Genomic DNA, 15,372 nt, shown 5'->3' on the forward strand with positions numbered 1-15,372 from the left:
CAGACGAACCCTGGGCTCAGATGCCCTACTCCACTGCCAACTTATTGTAAATTTGGACTATTGAACGATTCATTGACTAGTGCTCAGACTAAGCTAAAAAGAAGTTTTACCTGCTGGTTTACCAACTGGTAGGTTCAGTACTCTCCCTGTCATCTGTGTTTGATACCATTTGTTTCTACTCATCACTTCATGTTGATTACTACCTCTTGAAATTCAATGGATTGAAGTTGTGCTGAATGATGCAAACTGCATATTTGAGTCCAATTTCTTTGTCTAATATTTCAATATTAAATATTTACATCTCCTTTGGAGTGGGAAATGTCTTCAAATTTTATTAGCAACCTGTTCCATATATAAACAATTCAAAAAAAGCCTCTAATCACCCTCCTCACCCCACCCCATCCCACTATCTGTCAAATGGTAGATTCAACAGACAGAAGCGAAGAGACAGTTTCCCAGGCCAAAGGGAAGAAGGAAAAATGAAAGGAATTGTGTGCATTATCATCTTAGTAAGCCCCGGGTCTCACATTTTGTTTTAAAAATAAAAACTATTAGTCCTAGCCAGATTATAACAAAGTTGGCAGTCTGTTTTGGGATTGTAAAAACAACTTGTATTCTGAGAAAAGATATTTTCTCTATCATCTTTATCCCACTCTATTTATCCAGATGACCTTCATTTTCCTTCATTTTAATCACCTTTGGGTCAAATGTCCTGTAATAATCAATTCCCAATCTTTGTCACCCTGCAGCCAATCAATTCATTATTTCTATCTAGGATATTAATTCATCTATCTTGTTCTAGTGATTCATGAACTGAAATCACTTTAGCTTTTATGCTTTTCCCTGAAGTACTTTTGTTGCTCTACATTGCTCAGATCTCTGATCCATCTTGACCATTGACTTTTCCTAAATAACTGCTCCACAGCCTTGACAGTTTTCTTATACCCTTTAAATTTACCTTTTCCTAAATCTTCCCTTGCCTTGATTAAAGCTTAATCAACTGCCCAAATATTCAATTAACCAACCCTGTTTCAGCCCTTTAAAACAAAGAACAGATGTTGGAGATCTGAAAAATTGAAAATAGAAATTACTGGAGAAACTCAATCGATCTGGCAGCATCTTTGGACAGAAACTAGTTAATACTTTTGAGTCGAGTTTGACCCTGTTCTGAAGAAAGATCACTGGTCTCAAAATGCTAACTGTTTTCTGTCCACAGATGCCACTAGACCCTGCTATGTTTCTTTAGAATTTCTGATTTTTACCCATTTCAACAGTGCTCATTTGAAAGAAGCAACTCCCTCTTTCCCCAGCATTGGTGGCAATAAGCTGTAAACCGAATATTCTGTTTCTCATATCAGTCATTCAATCTTAACTTCAAGATTCTAATCTGGTTAACACAAGACCAATTGACATATGCTAAAATAACAATACAGAGATTAACTTTGAGCTTCTGCATTTTCATTTCATAGAATAGGATAGAATCCCTACAATGTGAAAACAGGCCATTTGGCCCAACAAGTCCATACCAATCCTCCAAAGAGTATCTCACCCAGACCTGTTCCCCTTTCCTATTACCCTACGTTTCCCATGCCTAATGCACCTAACCTCCATATCCCTGCACAGTATGGGCAATTTAGCATGGCCAATTCACCTAACCTGCATACCTTTGACTGGAGCACATGGAGGAAACCCACAGACATGGGGAGAACGTACAAATTCCACACAGATAGTCGCCCAAACCTGGTCCCTGGCACTGTGAGGCAGCAGTGCTAACCACTGAGCCACCGTGCCACCCTCTAATATGAACCCCTACCTCCTCAAACTCTCTCATCAGTATTCAACCCATGTCATTGGTTCGTACATGGAGTATAACTGGATCCCCCCCTCCTACTGTCAAGTTTGTCTAGCTATGAAACATTCTTAACCCTGACACAAGTCATGCAGCAACTTTCACAACTCCTGGTACAGAGAAAAGTATTTACCCTCTTGAAATACTTCTCCCCAAGACCACCATGTTTCATGTTCCTGTTCACTTTCTCCACTGACCCTGCTGACTTAACATTACCCACTTGATCTGCTGGATAAGGACACTATCATCTTAGTCGAGAGTGTGTTGCTGGGAAAGAAATCAGGTCAGGCAGCATCCGAGAAGCAGGAGAATCAACGTTTCAAGCATTAGCTTTTCATCAGGAATGAGGCTTGTGGGCCGGGGCTGAGAGATAAATGGGAGGGGAGTGGGGCTGGGCAGAAGGTATATTGTTGGAACTTTTCAAGGTTGAATTTCACTTGCCACTGTTCTGACCACATGACCAGTCCTTTGATACTGTCGCGCAATTTACACCTATCCTCAATATTTGTGTTATCCGCAAACTTCTTGCTCATACTTCCTACATTCAGATCCAAATCATTAACGTACACCATAAACAGCATGAGTACCTGTGCCAAGTCCTGTAGGACCCAACTAGAATCCGTTTGCTATTCTTTATATCTTCTCTGAGTTGGCAACCTCAGCTTTTTTTAATAAGTTCTGTCTCTTAGTTTTATATCATTTCTCATTTCCCTTGTTGATCAATGCTATTCAATTAGATAACCACGCACTGACTTGCTGAGCATTTCCAACATTTTGTAAAACCTTAATGTCAGATTTCTGGCATTCTTCAGTAGTTTTGCTTTAATAGCAGTGACTGTGACAGCTTTGCATGGTCTTGTATCCTAACAAGTGATTGTTCCTCTTTATTTCAAAAATAAACTTTATTTATAAAAATCATCTGTTTGTACATGAAGGCTCCAAATCATACCTGTCCATCCATCACAGACAGAAAAAGAAATCATAATTTTTACATGTTTCAAAGCTTCTGTACAGTTGCAAAAAACAGACATTTTCTACTTAGACAAGAAATTATTTCTGAGATAAAGTGAGGACGGCAGATGCTAGAGAGCCAGAGTCAAAAAGTGTGGCTCTGGAAAAGGTCAGGCAACATCTGAGGAGCAGAAAGGCATAAGTCCTTCATCAGGAATGTGGGGGGTGAATGTGTCCCCACCCCATATCATGTTCCACAGAGATCATTCCCTCGTTAGGTCCGTGCCATCCACACCTGGCACCTTCCCTTGCTGCCAAGAGAGATGTAAAGCCTGCGCCAGCATCTCCCCCCTCACCTCTGTCCAAGGCCCCAAAGGATCTTTTCACATCCTGCAGCGATTTTCCTGCACATTCACCCACCTCATCTGCTGTGCCCATTGCTCTTGATGTGGTCTCTTCTACAGCGGGAGACAGAACACCAATTGATGGAACATTTCAGGGAACATCTCTGGGACACATGCACCCAACAACTCCACTTCTTTCTGGCCCACCACTTCAATTCCCCATCCCATTCCACCAAGGACATGCAAGTCCCGGGCCTCCTCCATTGCCAAATCCAAGCCAACCAAAGACTGGAAGAAGAATGTCTTATCTTCCATCTTGGGACCTTCAACTGCATGGCATCAATGTCAACTTCACTAGTTTCCAAATCTCTCCTCTGCCCACCTCATCCCAGATCCAGCTCACAAACTGGATCAGACAGCATGCAGACAAGGTAAGCTCCCATGGACGTGACAGGGCACCACAGATATGTCAAAGCCTTAAGGGCAGTTTCACAACCCAGCAATACCAAAGCCACACAAAGAGCAGGACAGACAGACAGGCACCAGCAAAGGACATGCTCCAGGAACAGGACAATGGAAGCACCTCACCAATTTAGAAAAGACTTTAATACCTACCTGTGGAGATGAATGGAACCATGATACTGTCAGGATGTTGCATTGTGTAAAGGAACAGGACATTCATCCAATTAAACTGTTTTCCAATTAGCACCCTTGTAACTAAATTACCCCATTTACAGAAACATTGTAGTTTCCCATTTCTTAATCAGTGTCATTGTAAAGTATTATTATAAAACTGGTCTCATCCTCAGCTCTGGGAGGAGAAATCTGATCTACCTGTGCAGACTGTCAGTTCTGTGTCAGCCTGGTCAATTTTTCCTCCAGCGATATCGCTTGCAATAAACTGTTAATTTCACTTCGAACTGTTTTTTGTGATCTCTAACCTGTTGGGCAAATTTCTCCAACACCTTCCCAGAACCTGCCCCTGAGCCCTCCCCCCAAGCCCTCCCCCCCCAACCTTTATTTACCAGCGCCCCAACACCCCCCCGCCGCCCAAATGCCACATTCCTGATGAAGAGCTTATGCCCGAACCGTCGATTCTCCTGCTCCTGCCGTGTGCTTTTCCAGAGCTACACATCTTAACAGTAACACTTTGCGGCAGTGAGAAGGACTGACAACTAAACAGATCTTTGTTACAGTTTGGTAGGAACAGCTTTGACTGGTGTCTTTCTGCAGGCATACCTAAAAATGAGGTGTCAACCTGGTGAAGCTACCAAACAAGACTATTTGCATGCCAAATGGCATAAACAGCAAGTGATAAACAGAGCTAAGCAATCCCAGGTACCAGTCTCCAGCCAATTCGATTCACTCCATGTGATATCAAGAAATGGCTGGAGGCACTGGATACTGTAAAGGCAATGGGCACTGATAACATTCTGGCGATAGTACTGAAAGCGTGTCCTCCAGAACTTGCTGCTCCCCTAGCCAAGCTTTTCCAGTCCAGTTACAATACTGACATTTACCCAACAATATAGAAAACTGCCTAGGTATGTCCTGTACATAAAAAGCAGGACAAATCCAACCCAGCCAATTATCGTCCAATCAGTTTGCTCTCCATCATAAGTAAAGTGATGGAAGGGGTGATCAACAGTGCCATCGAGGGGATCCAAGATGGTGGCAATCTAGGAAGGTTGTGTTGTAGAGCTCAGCACCGCAGTACAAGTGGGACAAATTCTTAACCCGCCCTACCCACAGCAGCGTGATATCCTGGGACCACGGAAAGATCTAGGAGTCCCAGGAAACTGTTAGAGAGCAACTTACCCCAGTTTTCACTGTCCAGAGATGCCAAAGAAGGGAGAAGGTATGTCCAAGGCCAGGCCTACGGCCCAGCCAGCAGGATTCTTTGACTTATTTCCTACCAGGTCCTGGTAAAGGAACTTGCAAAATCTTGCGAGATATTGGGGAAGCAGATACGGGAGAAGCTGGCCCCGATCTCTATCATGCTGCAGAAGCATGAACAGCAGCTGGGAGACCTGGAGAAAAGGACGGATGAGGTAGAATGGAGGGTCACTGTGGTGGAAGCTGACAAAGATTCCTCCAAGGATAAGGTTCACACCCTCGAGACGCAGGTCCGTAATTTGCTTGACCAGGTTGATCACGAGAACAGGGGCAGGAGAAAAAAAAACATTTGGAACGTCGGTCTGCTGGAGGGTAAGGAAGGTGAGTGACCGGTAGAATCTATTGAGGATTGATTGCCGAAATTCCTTAACTTGGAGGCTGGAATGCGAGGCTTGAAGATTGAATGGGCTCACCGGGTCACAGCGCAGAGCTCAGGTCTGGCCCATCATCCTCGTCCTGTCTTGATGCGGTTTCATCACTATATAGATAAGGAGAGAATGGAGGATGCTTCCAGAATCTAGGGGAAGGATTCGAAGGCCCTAGTTAACAACGATTCTAAGGTCATGTTCTTCCAGGACTTCTCAGTGGCGGTGATCCGGAAAAATCCTATGACGGCACCAAGAAAAGACTGAGGAAGCTTGAGATCTAGTACTCTCTAGCGAAGCTTCGGATCACCTTAGATGTACCTGTACATCTCTTTGACATGTCAGAGAAGGCAAGAGACAGTGTGGACAAATTAACTTAATCTGAACAATTTAGTATGTACAAATAATAGTGTTGTTTGGGTATGTCTCTACGTTTTTTAAAAAAAAAGGTAGTCCAGTCAGGGCTTTCTTTTCCTTTTTTTTATTGGAAACAATCTGGTCTAAACGATGCTAGGGAGTGGTTGGGTTGTGTACTTTCAATTTCTAAATTAAGTTAAACTAAAGAATGGATAGGGTACTTCGCTTTTTTTCCCACAATTTCTTTGTTCAAATTGTTATTTCATGGTGTATTTTCTTTCCTTTCTGCTTGCGTTTGTATGCGGCTCCAGCTAGGAGAGGAGAAAATGGTTGGGATGGCTAGGTGCCCACTTATAGGCAGCTTATGCCTGGTTCAGGCATTTAAAGTGCTTTAGCTGCAGTATTGGCAGCAGGATGGAAAGTTGGGTTTTGGGATAGGTAGTTGCCCCCTTTGGGCAGGGGGTGAGTTCCCCATTCAGTGCCATTGGTGCTTTATATGTTGGGTTTTTTTTATTTTTGTTTTATATAGTCTTTGATAGCTTTGTAGGTTCGTAAACTGTAGTGTATTTAGTTTATGTAGATTTTAAGTTCGATGGATCTTGCGACAAGGCTCAGTGGATTTGTAATTCGAGTTCCTCTTCTCTGGACTCTAAAATATTACTGCAGAAGGTTACGGCTAATGACTTGATTAAATACTGTACCTGGAACATCGAGGGGAGTCACTCACCAATTAAGAGGAAAAAGGTACTCTTGAGTCTTAGAAAGGAAAAGGTGGATATTGCTTTATTACAGAGGCACTCAGATGATAGGGAGCATTTGAAACTACAGCAGAATGGCTTTAATACCAGAAGTAGGGAAGTGACTATATTGGTTAGGAAGAATCTCGCATTTAGGTTACTAGAGTGTGTTAAAGACACACACAGGAGGTTCGTAATCCTCAAAGCCCTGAAAAACGGGGAAAGAATATGGTGTTTTAAATATTTACGGTCCTCTGACCCATCTCCTCAAATTTCTGGTAGATGCACTCTCTAAATCGATCTGTCTCGAGTCTCAGCATATCATTGTAGGGGTAAATTTTAATTGTGTTATGGAACCCACAGTAGACAGGTTGCCCAAAAGTCACCCAATAGCCTCTGTACAAACTAAACAATTAGTGAAGTTAGACATCTGGAAGCATCTCCATCCTCCAAGCAGGGATTTTATGGTTTTTTCCAATCCACACAGATGCCACACCAGGATTGACTTTTGTCTGACCCCTGTGGCAACCCGGGACTTGGTGGCATCTTGTACGATTGGTAATATTACCATCTCCGATCACACTCCAGTGTATCTGTTAGTTAAGATTAAGGATGCTATAGCGGGCCTGAGGCACAGGTGACTGGATCCCTTTATCCATAAGTCTAACAAGTTTGTGGAGTACTTCTCTAAGGAATTTGGGGCACTCCTAGACATTAATTCAGGCTTGGTTAGTAGCCCATCCATCCTTTGGGAAACTGCCAAAGCCTCTGCCGGGGGTTAGTTATCTCTTACTCTGCCAGTAGGAAGCAGAAGGGCGAGCAACAACGTCTCCTCAAAGCATAGCTGAAGGAAGCAGAGAAGCCTTACTTTGACAGGCTCTCGTTGGCCAAGCTACAGAAGATTATGGCGCTGCAGTCTGCATTGAATTCTGTGCTCATGCAGACAGCAAAGAAGGAACTTACTTTCGCAAAACAAAGGTTATGTGAGCATGGTGATGAAGAGGGAGATGGCACGGGCAGGGTGACACTATGCACATGGACATACAAGTTGGCTACTGAGTCATCAGTTGGCCAATTTGACATACAAGATGGCCGCTGGACAACAATTATGGAGAGAAACAGCAGAGAAGATATAGACACTGCCTGGGGCCACCATAATGCCAGCAAAATGCACTCACAACCCAGTTGATTAGTTTAAAGCGAGTAGGGGAGAGAATACATGAATAACGAACACTACCTGCCAAAGTGTCTGGGTCCAATCAACACCTCTTATAGAAATGCTAACAGCTTGATACAGACTCAATACGAAATGCTAATGAATTTTGAGAAGATTTGTCGCTTAGATTGAGGTTCTGGATGTAGATTTGCTCACTGAGTTGGAAGGTTCATTTTCAGACATTTTGTCACCATAACTAGATAACATCTTCAGTGAGCCTCCAGACGACGCATTGCTGATGAAGAAAGCAGGATGAAATGCTAATAGCCAGAGCTGCAGTAATCGTCCTTCTCAGGAAGTGCGATTAGTGCCTATTACCACAGCAATGGATATCCGTCCAGACATTGAAACTGACAATGAACACGTAGAAATTGAGAAAGGCTGTGCTGGAACTGACAAAGACTGTATCAAAACTATCAATGATTTTGCAATGATTGCCACAAACAAACCATGTTACATAGACAATAATCTCATCATTGACCTATTATATCACAAGATGTATAAAAGTTTCTTGACATGTGCTCTGGGTCAGGAGAAAACTCGCAGCTGACCACTGTGCTGTTGGTGTCTTTCTCTCCCCCAACTTCCAGTATTTCCTTGTGCAATATGTTCTGTCATTGAATCAGATTCTAACACTGAGACTGGTGTTTTTCCCCACAACATTGACAAGTACCTCGCATATCTTGCCAGGATAAGGAGTGCCCCTTTCGCGATTATGTCGATTAGGGAAGGGTCTGGGAACCTAACATGTTTCCAGAAAGATTAATGCAGCATTCCAGAGATTTTACTCTGAATTCTACCAATCTGAGGGTTGTGAGGAGCGGCTGGCCAAGATGGAGTGCTGTTTCAAAGATCTGGAGCTCCTGGCTGTGACTCCTGAACAGGAGTCTTTTCTCAATGCCTCTTGCAAAAGGTGCAGGAGGCTGTGAAGCAGCTTCAGAGTGGAAAGAGTGGATGGACTTCCCAGTGAATTCTGTAAGAAATTCATAAGCATATTGTCAGGCCCATTGCTCAACATGTTCAATGATTTGTACAGACATGATTGCCTCCCGCCATCTCTAAGAGAGGCCAATACTTCGCTTAGTCTTAACAAAGGGAAACTCCCAGAGGACTGTTCTTCGTACAGGCCTATTTCATTCTTAAATGTTGACTTTAAAATGCTCTCTAAGACTCTTACTTTGAGACTAAAAACTGTTATCTTTGATTGTTAAAGAGGACCAGACGAGCTTCATGACTTTTTCAACAAGCAGTGGTTGGCACAGTGGTTAGCATTGCTGTCTCAGTGCTAGGGACCCAGGTTCGATTTCTGCCTTGGGCAACTGTTTGTGTGGAGTTTGCACATTCACCTACAATCACAAAGACATGCAGGCCAGGTGAACTGACCATGCTAAATTGTCCCATTGCATTACTTAGGGTGGGGGAATGGGTCTGGGTGGGTTGCTCTTCGGAGGGTCGACGTGGACGTGTTGGGCCGAAGGACCTGTTTCTACACTGCAGGTAATCTAATCATCTACAAAAGGGACAGCATGGTGGCTCAGTGGTTAGCACTGCTGCCTCACAGCACCAGGGACCTGGATTCAATTCCCGTCTCAGGTGACTGCCTGTGTGGAGTTTGCACACAGGTACTCAGGGTTCCTCCCACAGTCCAAAGACATGCAGGTTAGGTGAATGGACTATGCTAAGTTGCCCGTAGTGTTAGATGATATAATCAGGGTAAGTTTAGGGGAATGGGTCTGAGTGGATTGCTCTTTGGAAGGTCGGTGTGGACTTGTTGGGCCAAAGGACCTGTTTCCACACTGTAAGGAATCTAATCTAATTTTAAAAAAAATTAGTGATTTTATTTTAAAAAAGACAATACTTTTGACTGATTCCTACAAATCTGACATAGACAGAAGGGTGCTCAGTACTAAGAGTACACTTTCTGTCAGCAGTTTATATCATCAATTGAGGGGAGGGAATGGCTCCTCAGATTAATTCAATCGACTTTGCAGGGTGTGGGAAAGAGAACTAGACATTGAGGATCTCCTCAGAGACATGGGAAGATATTTGGGAAAATGCAAGAAAGATATCAATTTGCAATAGGACCTATGCTTTACACTTGGAAACTTTCCCCAGGGTCCACTTGGCTCTGGATAATTTGTCAAAATTTAAACCAGGGGTATCTTCAACATGTCCCAAGTGTCAAGTTAGTACAGGCATTCTTAGCCATTGTCTCAGGTCCTGTGGCAGCCTTCAAACATATTGGAGCGCTGTGGCAGGTGCAATGGAGGGGATTTTGGGCGTAAGGTAAAGAAGGACCCAATCTCTCTTCTTCTTGGCCTGCCCAATGTTTTCCCTGAAGATGCGCATAAGAGAAAAACTTTTCAGTACCCTTACTTTCTGTGCAAGAAAATATATCTTGTTAGGTTGGGTGTCCCAAAATCCCCTGGGCTTGTTGGGTTGCCGTAAGTTTGTTATGGAGCATATCCCCTTGGATTTTTTTGCAAGTATGGTACACCACAAAACTGAGAATTTCTATAAGACATGGTGGCCCTTTTTGGACTACTTGGACACCAATTTGTCTGCCACACTAATAGGTCTTTTATATGGCCATTTGTTTTTGTGCTTTACGTATCCAATATCCAGAAAAGGGGAACTGCGAATGTACGAACGTGTGAAAAGTAATGCTCTCGATATTCGAGAGTTAGTGTTTTGTTTTGCTGAGCTGTATTATTATTGTTATTTATTAGTTTGTTGTTGGTTATTATTTATTTAGTTAAGTAGTTAGTTGGGTTTAAAACATTTTTTATATATATTTATACATTTATACATGAGGGCGGTTTGGGTTTTTAAATTTATTTCTGGTGTCCTTTCTTTCTATTATTTTCAATTGTATTATTTTTCATTTGATGTAAGATTTTTTTAAAAATGTTTCAATAAAAGTATATACTTTTTAAAAAGTGCTATCAAGTAGCACCTCCTCAGCAACAACTTGTTCAGTGATGCCCAGACTGGGTTTCACCAGGATCACTCAGCTTCTGATCTCAGTTAAGTCTTGGTTCAAACATGGACAAAAGAGCTGAATTCCACAGGTGACATGAGAGTGACAGCCTTTGACACCAAGGCCATATTTGACTGAGTATGGCATCAAGGAGCCCTGGCAAAACTGGCATCAATGTTGTCGGAGGCAAACACTCCATTGGTTAGACTCATACCTTGCACAAAAGATGATGATTGTGGTTGTAGACGGTCAGTCATTTCAGCTCCAGGACGTCTCTGCACGTGTCTCTCAGGTACTGTCCTAGGCCCAACAATCTTCACCAATGACTGTACAATCTTCAGGATCATTCACAACTCCTCAGACACTGAAGCAGTCTATGCTCAAATACAACAAGATCTAGACAATATCCAGGCATGGGCCGACAAGTGGCAAGTAACATTTGCACCAAACAAATGCCAGACAATGACCATAACCAATAAGAGACACACTAACCACCGCCCCTTGACATTCAACAGTATTACCAACACTGAATCTCCCACTCTCAACATCCTTGGGGTTACCATTGACCAGAAACTCAACTGGACTCACCACATAATCACAATGGTTACAAGAGCGGGTCAGAGACAAGGGATACTGCGGTGAATAACTCACCTCCTGACACCCTAAAGTCTAACCACAAGGCACAAATTAGGAATGTGATGGAATACTCCCCACATGCCTGGATGAGTGCAGCTCCAACAACACTCAAGCAGCTTGACACCATCCAGGACAAAGCAACTCACTTGATTGGCACCACATCTACAAATATTTAAACCCTCCACCACTGGCACTCAGTAGCAGCAGCGTGCACTATTTACAAGATGCACTGGACAAATTCACCAAAGATCCTTAGACAGCACATTCCAAACCCATGACTACTTCCACCTAGAAAGACAAGAGTAGCAGTAACTTGGGAACACCACCACGTGCAAGAGCCCCTCTAAGCCCTCACCACTCTGACTTGGAAATATACTGCCATTCCTTCACAGTCATTGGGTCAAAATTCTGGAATTCCCTCGCTACCGACTTTGTGAGTCAACTCACAGCAAGTAGACTGCAGCGATTCAAGAAAGCAGCTCACAACCACCTTCTCAAGGGCAAATAGGGATGGGCTGGCCAGCCAATGAAACCCAAGTCTCACAAATGAATAAAACAAACAAACGTTGTCTGACCTGATTATTCTAGCATTTATTGGTTTTATTCTCCAACACTTGTTGTTCCCTTGCTGCAAAGGTTTTAACTAATTTTTATCACTCACCACTAGATCTGAATGACTTAATTTATGTTTAGTTGAACCACAGAACCGTTCTTAGAACACTCAAAATTTGATGCTGCAGAGAGTTTTTCAGATTCCGCAAATTTCTGGAAAAATGAAGGACCCGATGTTATCCAAGTGGCCTCATAAACTTAGCTTGCTGGCAAACAAAGTGCTTTTAACAGCATGGCCGTGAGGGCGAAGATGAACCGCACAAGATCGGGTTTCCACTTCACTGACTCTCAGGATCCTCCACAGAAACATCCTCCTGAAGATGGACAATCTGGCCAGCGGGCATGGTCGGTTCGCACATTAGATCCCCAGTCACAAACCTGTGGCCGGCAGCTCATTTCTCTCTCAATTCCTGCACCTAAACCAATCCATCCCTGTCTGCAACATATGTGCCCAATGTGGGCGCCCTACCCCCTCTCTCACATATACACACAACTGAGCCCCCTATTCCCCTCACACTCTCTTCCCCCATCACCTGGGCAGCTCCTCACTCTCCCCCCTCCCCACCCCCCCAACCCTCCTCTCAGGCTCCGCATTCCTTTCCCTCCTCGTTCCCTCTGGCATCCCTCACTCTCCCAGAAACCACTCCCTCCTCTTCCTCCCGAACCCATCATTCTCTGCCATCCCCTTAGCCTGACCGCTAACCTTTCTGCTTCTCTCCCCCAGCATGCCCAACCCTCACCTTCACTCGCACTTACCCTCGGACCCTGAACCCCCCCACGAGACGGGGGGAGGGGGGAGGTCACATTCTTCCCGCCTCCCCCCAGCCGACATCGGAGAATTCTTCATATAAAAAGTGTGCAAGTGTGTTGGGTAAGAAGCAGGAGATTGCTCCGTGCCAATGATGCTCACTGTCCGACTGGGTCGAATGGTCTCCCCCTCAGCTTCACCTCCCTTCAGTCCCCCGTTCCTCACCTTCCTTTCCCTTCCCCCGCTCGGACCTTTCCCCCGGGCCATACCTCCACTCTCGGTGGCGGCCGCTGTCGAATTGCCGCAGCCCATGCCAACAGCACCGCACTCCAGGCCCCGCCCTCGTCACCACGGCAACGGAACAGCCAGTCACCCGCGCGCATGGACTTTGGCGACAAGGGCTGGTCACAGAGCTCTCAATCAACGGCGCGGAGGCTGAACCGCAAGGGAAAGGAGGGGCCAGTCTATGACAGTCACATGGACAAACGGAGAGACCATCAATCACGGTAGGTGGGCGGTGCCGGCCCATGACGGTCTATCGTGATTGGGCAAGACGGAGCACAGATAACTGTCAGGATCAACTTGCACTTTCTGCTGTTTTCAGGTAGTGATAGCACTTCGTGCTGTGCTCCAGGGTCACACCCAAAACGTTGACTTCTTCACCTGATGCTGCCTGGCTTGTTGTGTTCTTCCAGCCTCCTGCTTGTCAACCTTGGATTCCAGCATCTGCAGTTTTGTTTTGTCTCGTGCTTCCGAGGTAGGCTACAAAGTTTTACCAATGCAGACCTGTTGTCTTCATATCCTTCACACAATCAATATGGAAGCAGGTCATTCGGTCCATTGATTCCATACCGACCCTCCGAAAAGCCAGACCCATTCTATCCCTGTAACCCTGCATTTCCCATGGCTAATGTGTCTAGTCTGCGTGTCTCCAGACACTACAGCATAGACAATCCACCTAACATGCACATCTTTGAACTGTGGGAAGAAACTGGAGCACCCTGAGAAACCCCACACAAATACAGGGAGAACGTGTAACATCCACACAACAGTCGCCCAAGGGTGGAATCAAACCGGGGTCCCAGTGGTGTGAGGCAGCAGTGCTAACCACCATGCTGCTTCCCTAGATGAAAGCCTGCAGTTCTTCCATTCAAATTAGATATTCTTTATCATTCCCACACATAGTTCAGAAGTAAAATGTACAGGCTCACAACTTTTGTATCATACATGCTGTGGAGTAATGCTCTCATCTATAGAGCATTACTCCACTCTACTACTTATTTCAAAAATATACTTTATTCAAAAAATATCTTTATATTACATAGATTTTAAAGTGGTTTGGTTCCGTACAATATTGTATAAAGAAATAAACAAATATTGGAAATAAAAATAGCAATTGCTGGTAAAAGCTCAGCAGGTCTGGCAGCATCTGTGGAGAAACATCAGTTAATGTTTCAGGTTGAGCGACTCTTCCTCAGAACAAACAAACATTGGCGTTTGACTCCATGCAACAAACCAAAGACATCTTTTATAGAGTTATATAGTATGGAAACAAGCCCTTAAGCCCAAACTGGTCCATGCTGACCATGGTGCCCATTTAGCTAGTTCCATTGGTTCATATCTCTCTAAACCCTTTCCCCCTGTGTACCTGTTGTTTAAATGTTGATATTGTATCTGTCTCTACTACTTTTTCTGTAGCCCATTCCATAAGTGCACTACTCACTTGTACAAAAGCACATTTACACACATTTGAGGCAATGGGAAGGTCTGATAACTGAATGAACTCCGATTTAACTTTAGCAGAAAGAGCTTAGACAGTGGTCTTTCTCTGCTGCAGCAGCTGCCTCAAACTTTATTGTATCCTTCAGTCCTGGATCTTAGAATGCGCCAGTCTGCAACACTCAGTGTCCACTCCTTCCTCCGGAAGACCAGCAAATTTTGGGCATACTAAAGAGCATCTTTCACCAGGCTGATGGTCCTCCAAGCACATTTTCATGTTTGTCTCAGTGTGTGTCTGGGCAACAAACGGTGGAGCACAGAGTCCTGCGTCATGGAGCTGCTCAGAACAAACCTCAATAAAATCCGTTACATCGTTCTCCAGACTTCCTTTGCAAAGGCACATTCTAGCACTAAACCCCACAGTTGCTTTATATGCAGCATCAAGTGGTACAGACAGACCAGGCATACAAAAGAATCTCATAGGAAGTGCCCTTCTCACTACCAGCCAAGCGATGTCTTGGAAAGTTCTAGTGATGAGGCGTTCTGCCAAATAGCTTTGACAGTCTGATCAGGGAACATCTGAGGAGCAGTAAAATCGACGTTTCGGGCAAAAGTCCTTCATCAGGAATACAGGTAGAGTGCCTGAAGGGTGGAGAGATAAATGAGCGGAGGGTGGGGGTGGGGAGAAAGTAGCATAGAGTACAATAGGTGTGTGCGGGTGGGGATGAAGGTGATAGGTCAGGGAGGAGGGTGGAGTGGATAGATGTAAAAGAAGATAGGCAGGTAGGACAAGTCATGGAGACAGAGCTGAGCTGGAAGTTTGGAACTGAGGTGAGGCCAAATCATCCGCCAACATTTCCGCCACCTCCAAACGGACCCCACCACCAGGGATATATTTCCCTCCCCACCTCTTTCCGCCTTCCGCAAAGTCCGTTCCCTCCATGACTACCTGGTCAGGTCCA

General features: G+C 44.5%; 1 long non-coding RNA gene across 2 annotated transcripts in view; it reads right to left on the reverse strand.

The window, feature by feature from the left end:
- LOC132826962 (uncharacterized) overlaps nucleotides 1-13,010 on the reverse strand; it is a 55,673-nt gene extending 42,663 nt beyond the window's left edge. The window contains exon 1 of one of the 2 annotated variants that reach the window (XR_009645943.1): nucleotides 12,961-13,010. This is a non-coding gene — a long non-coding RNA (uncharacterized LOC132826962). The remainder of the gene's footprint in view (nucleotides 1-12,960) is intronic. The other variant, XR_009645944.1, reaches the window with a different exon arrangement.
- Between the last annotated feature and the right edge of the window lie 2,362 nt (nucleotides 13,011-15,372).

The sequence above is a fragment of the Hemiscyllium ocellatum genome, chromosome 23 (assembly GCF_020745735.1).
Source record: "Hemiscyllium ocellatum isolate sHemOce1 chromosome 23, sHemOce1.pat.X.cur, whole genome shotgun sequence".
In the NCBI taxonomy this organism is placed as follows: domain Eukaryota; kingdom Metazoa; phylum Chordata; class Chondrichthyes; order Orectolobiformes; family Hemiscylliidae; genus Hemiscyllium; species Hemiscyllium ocellatum.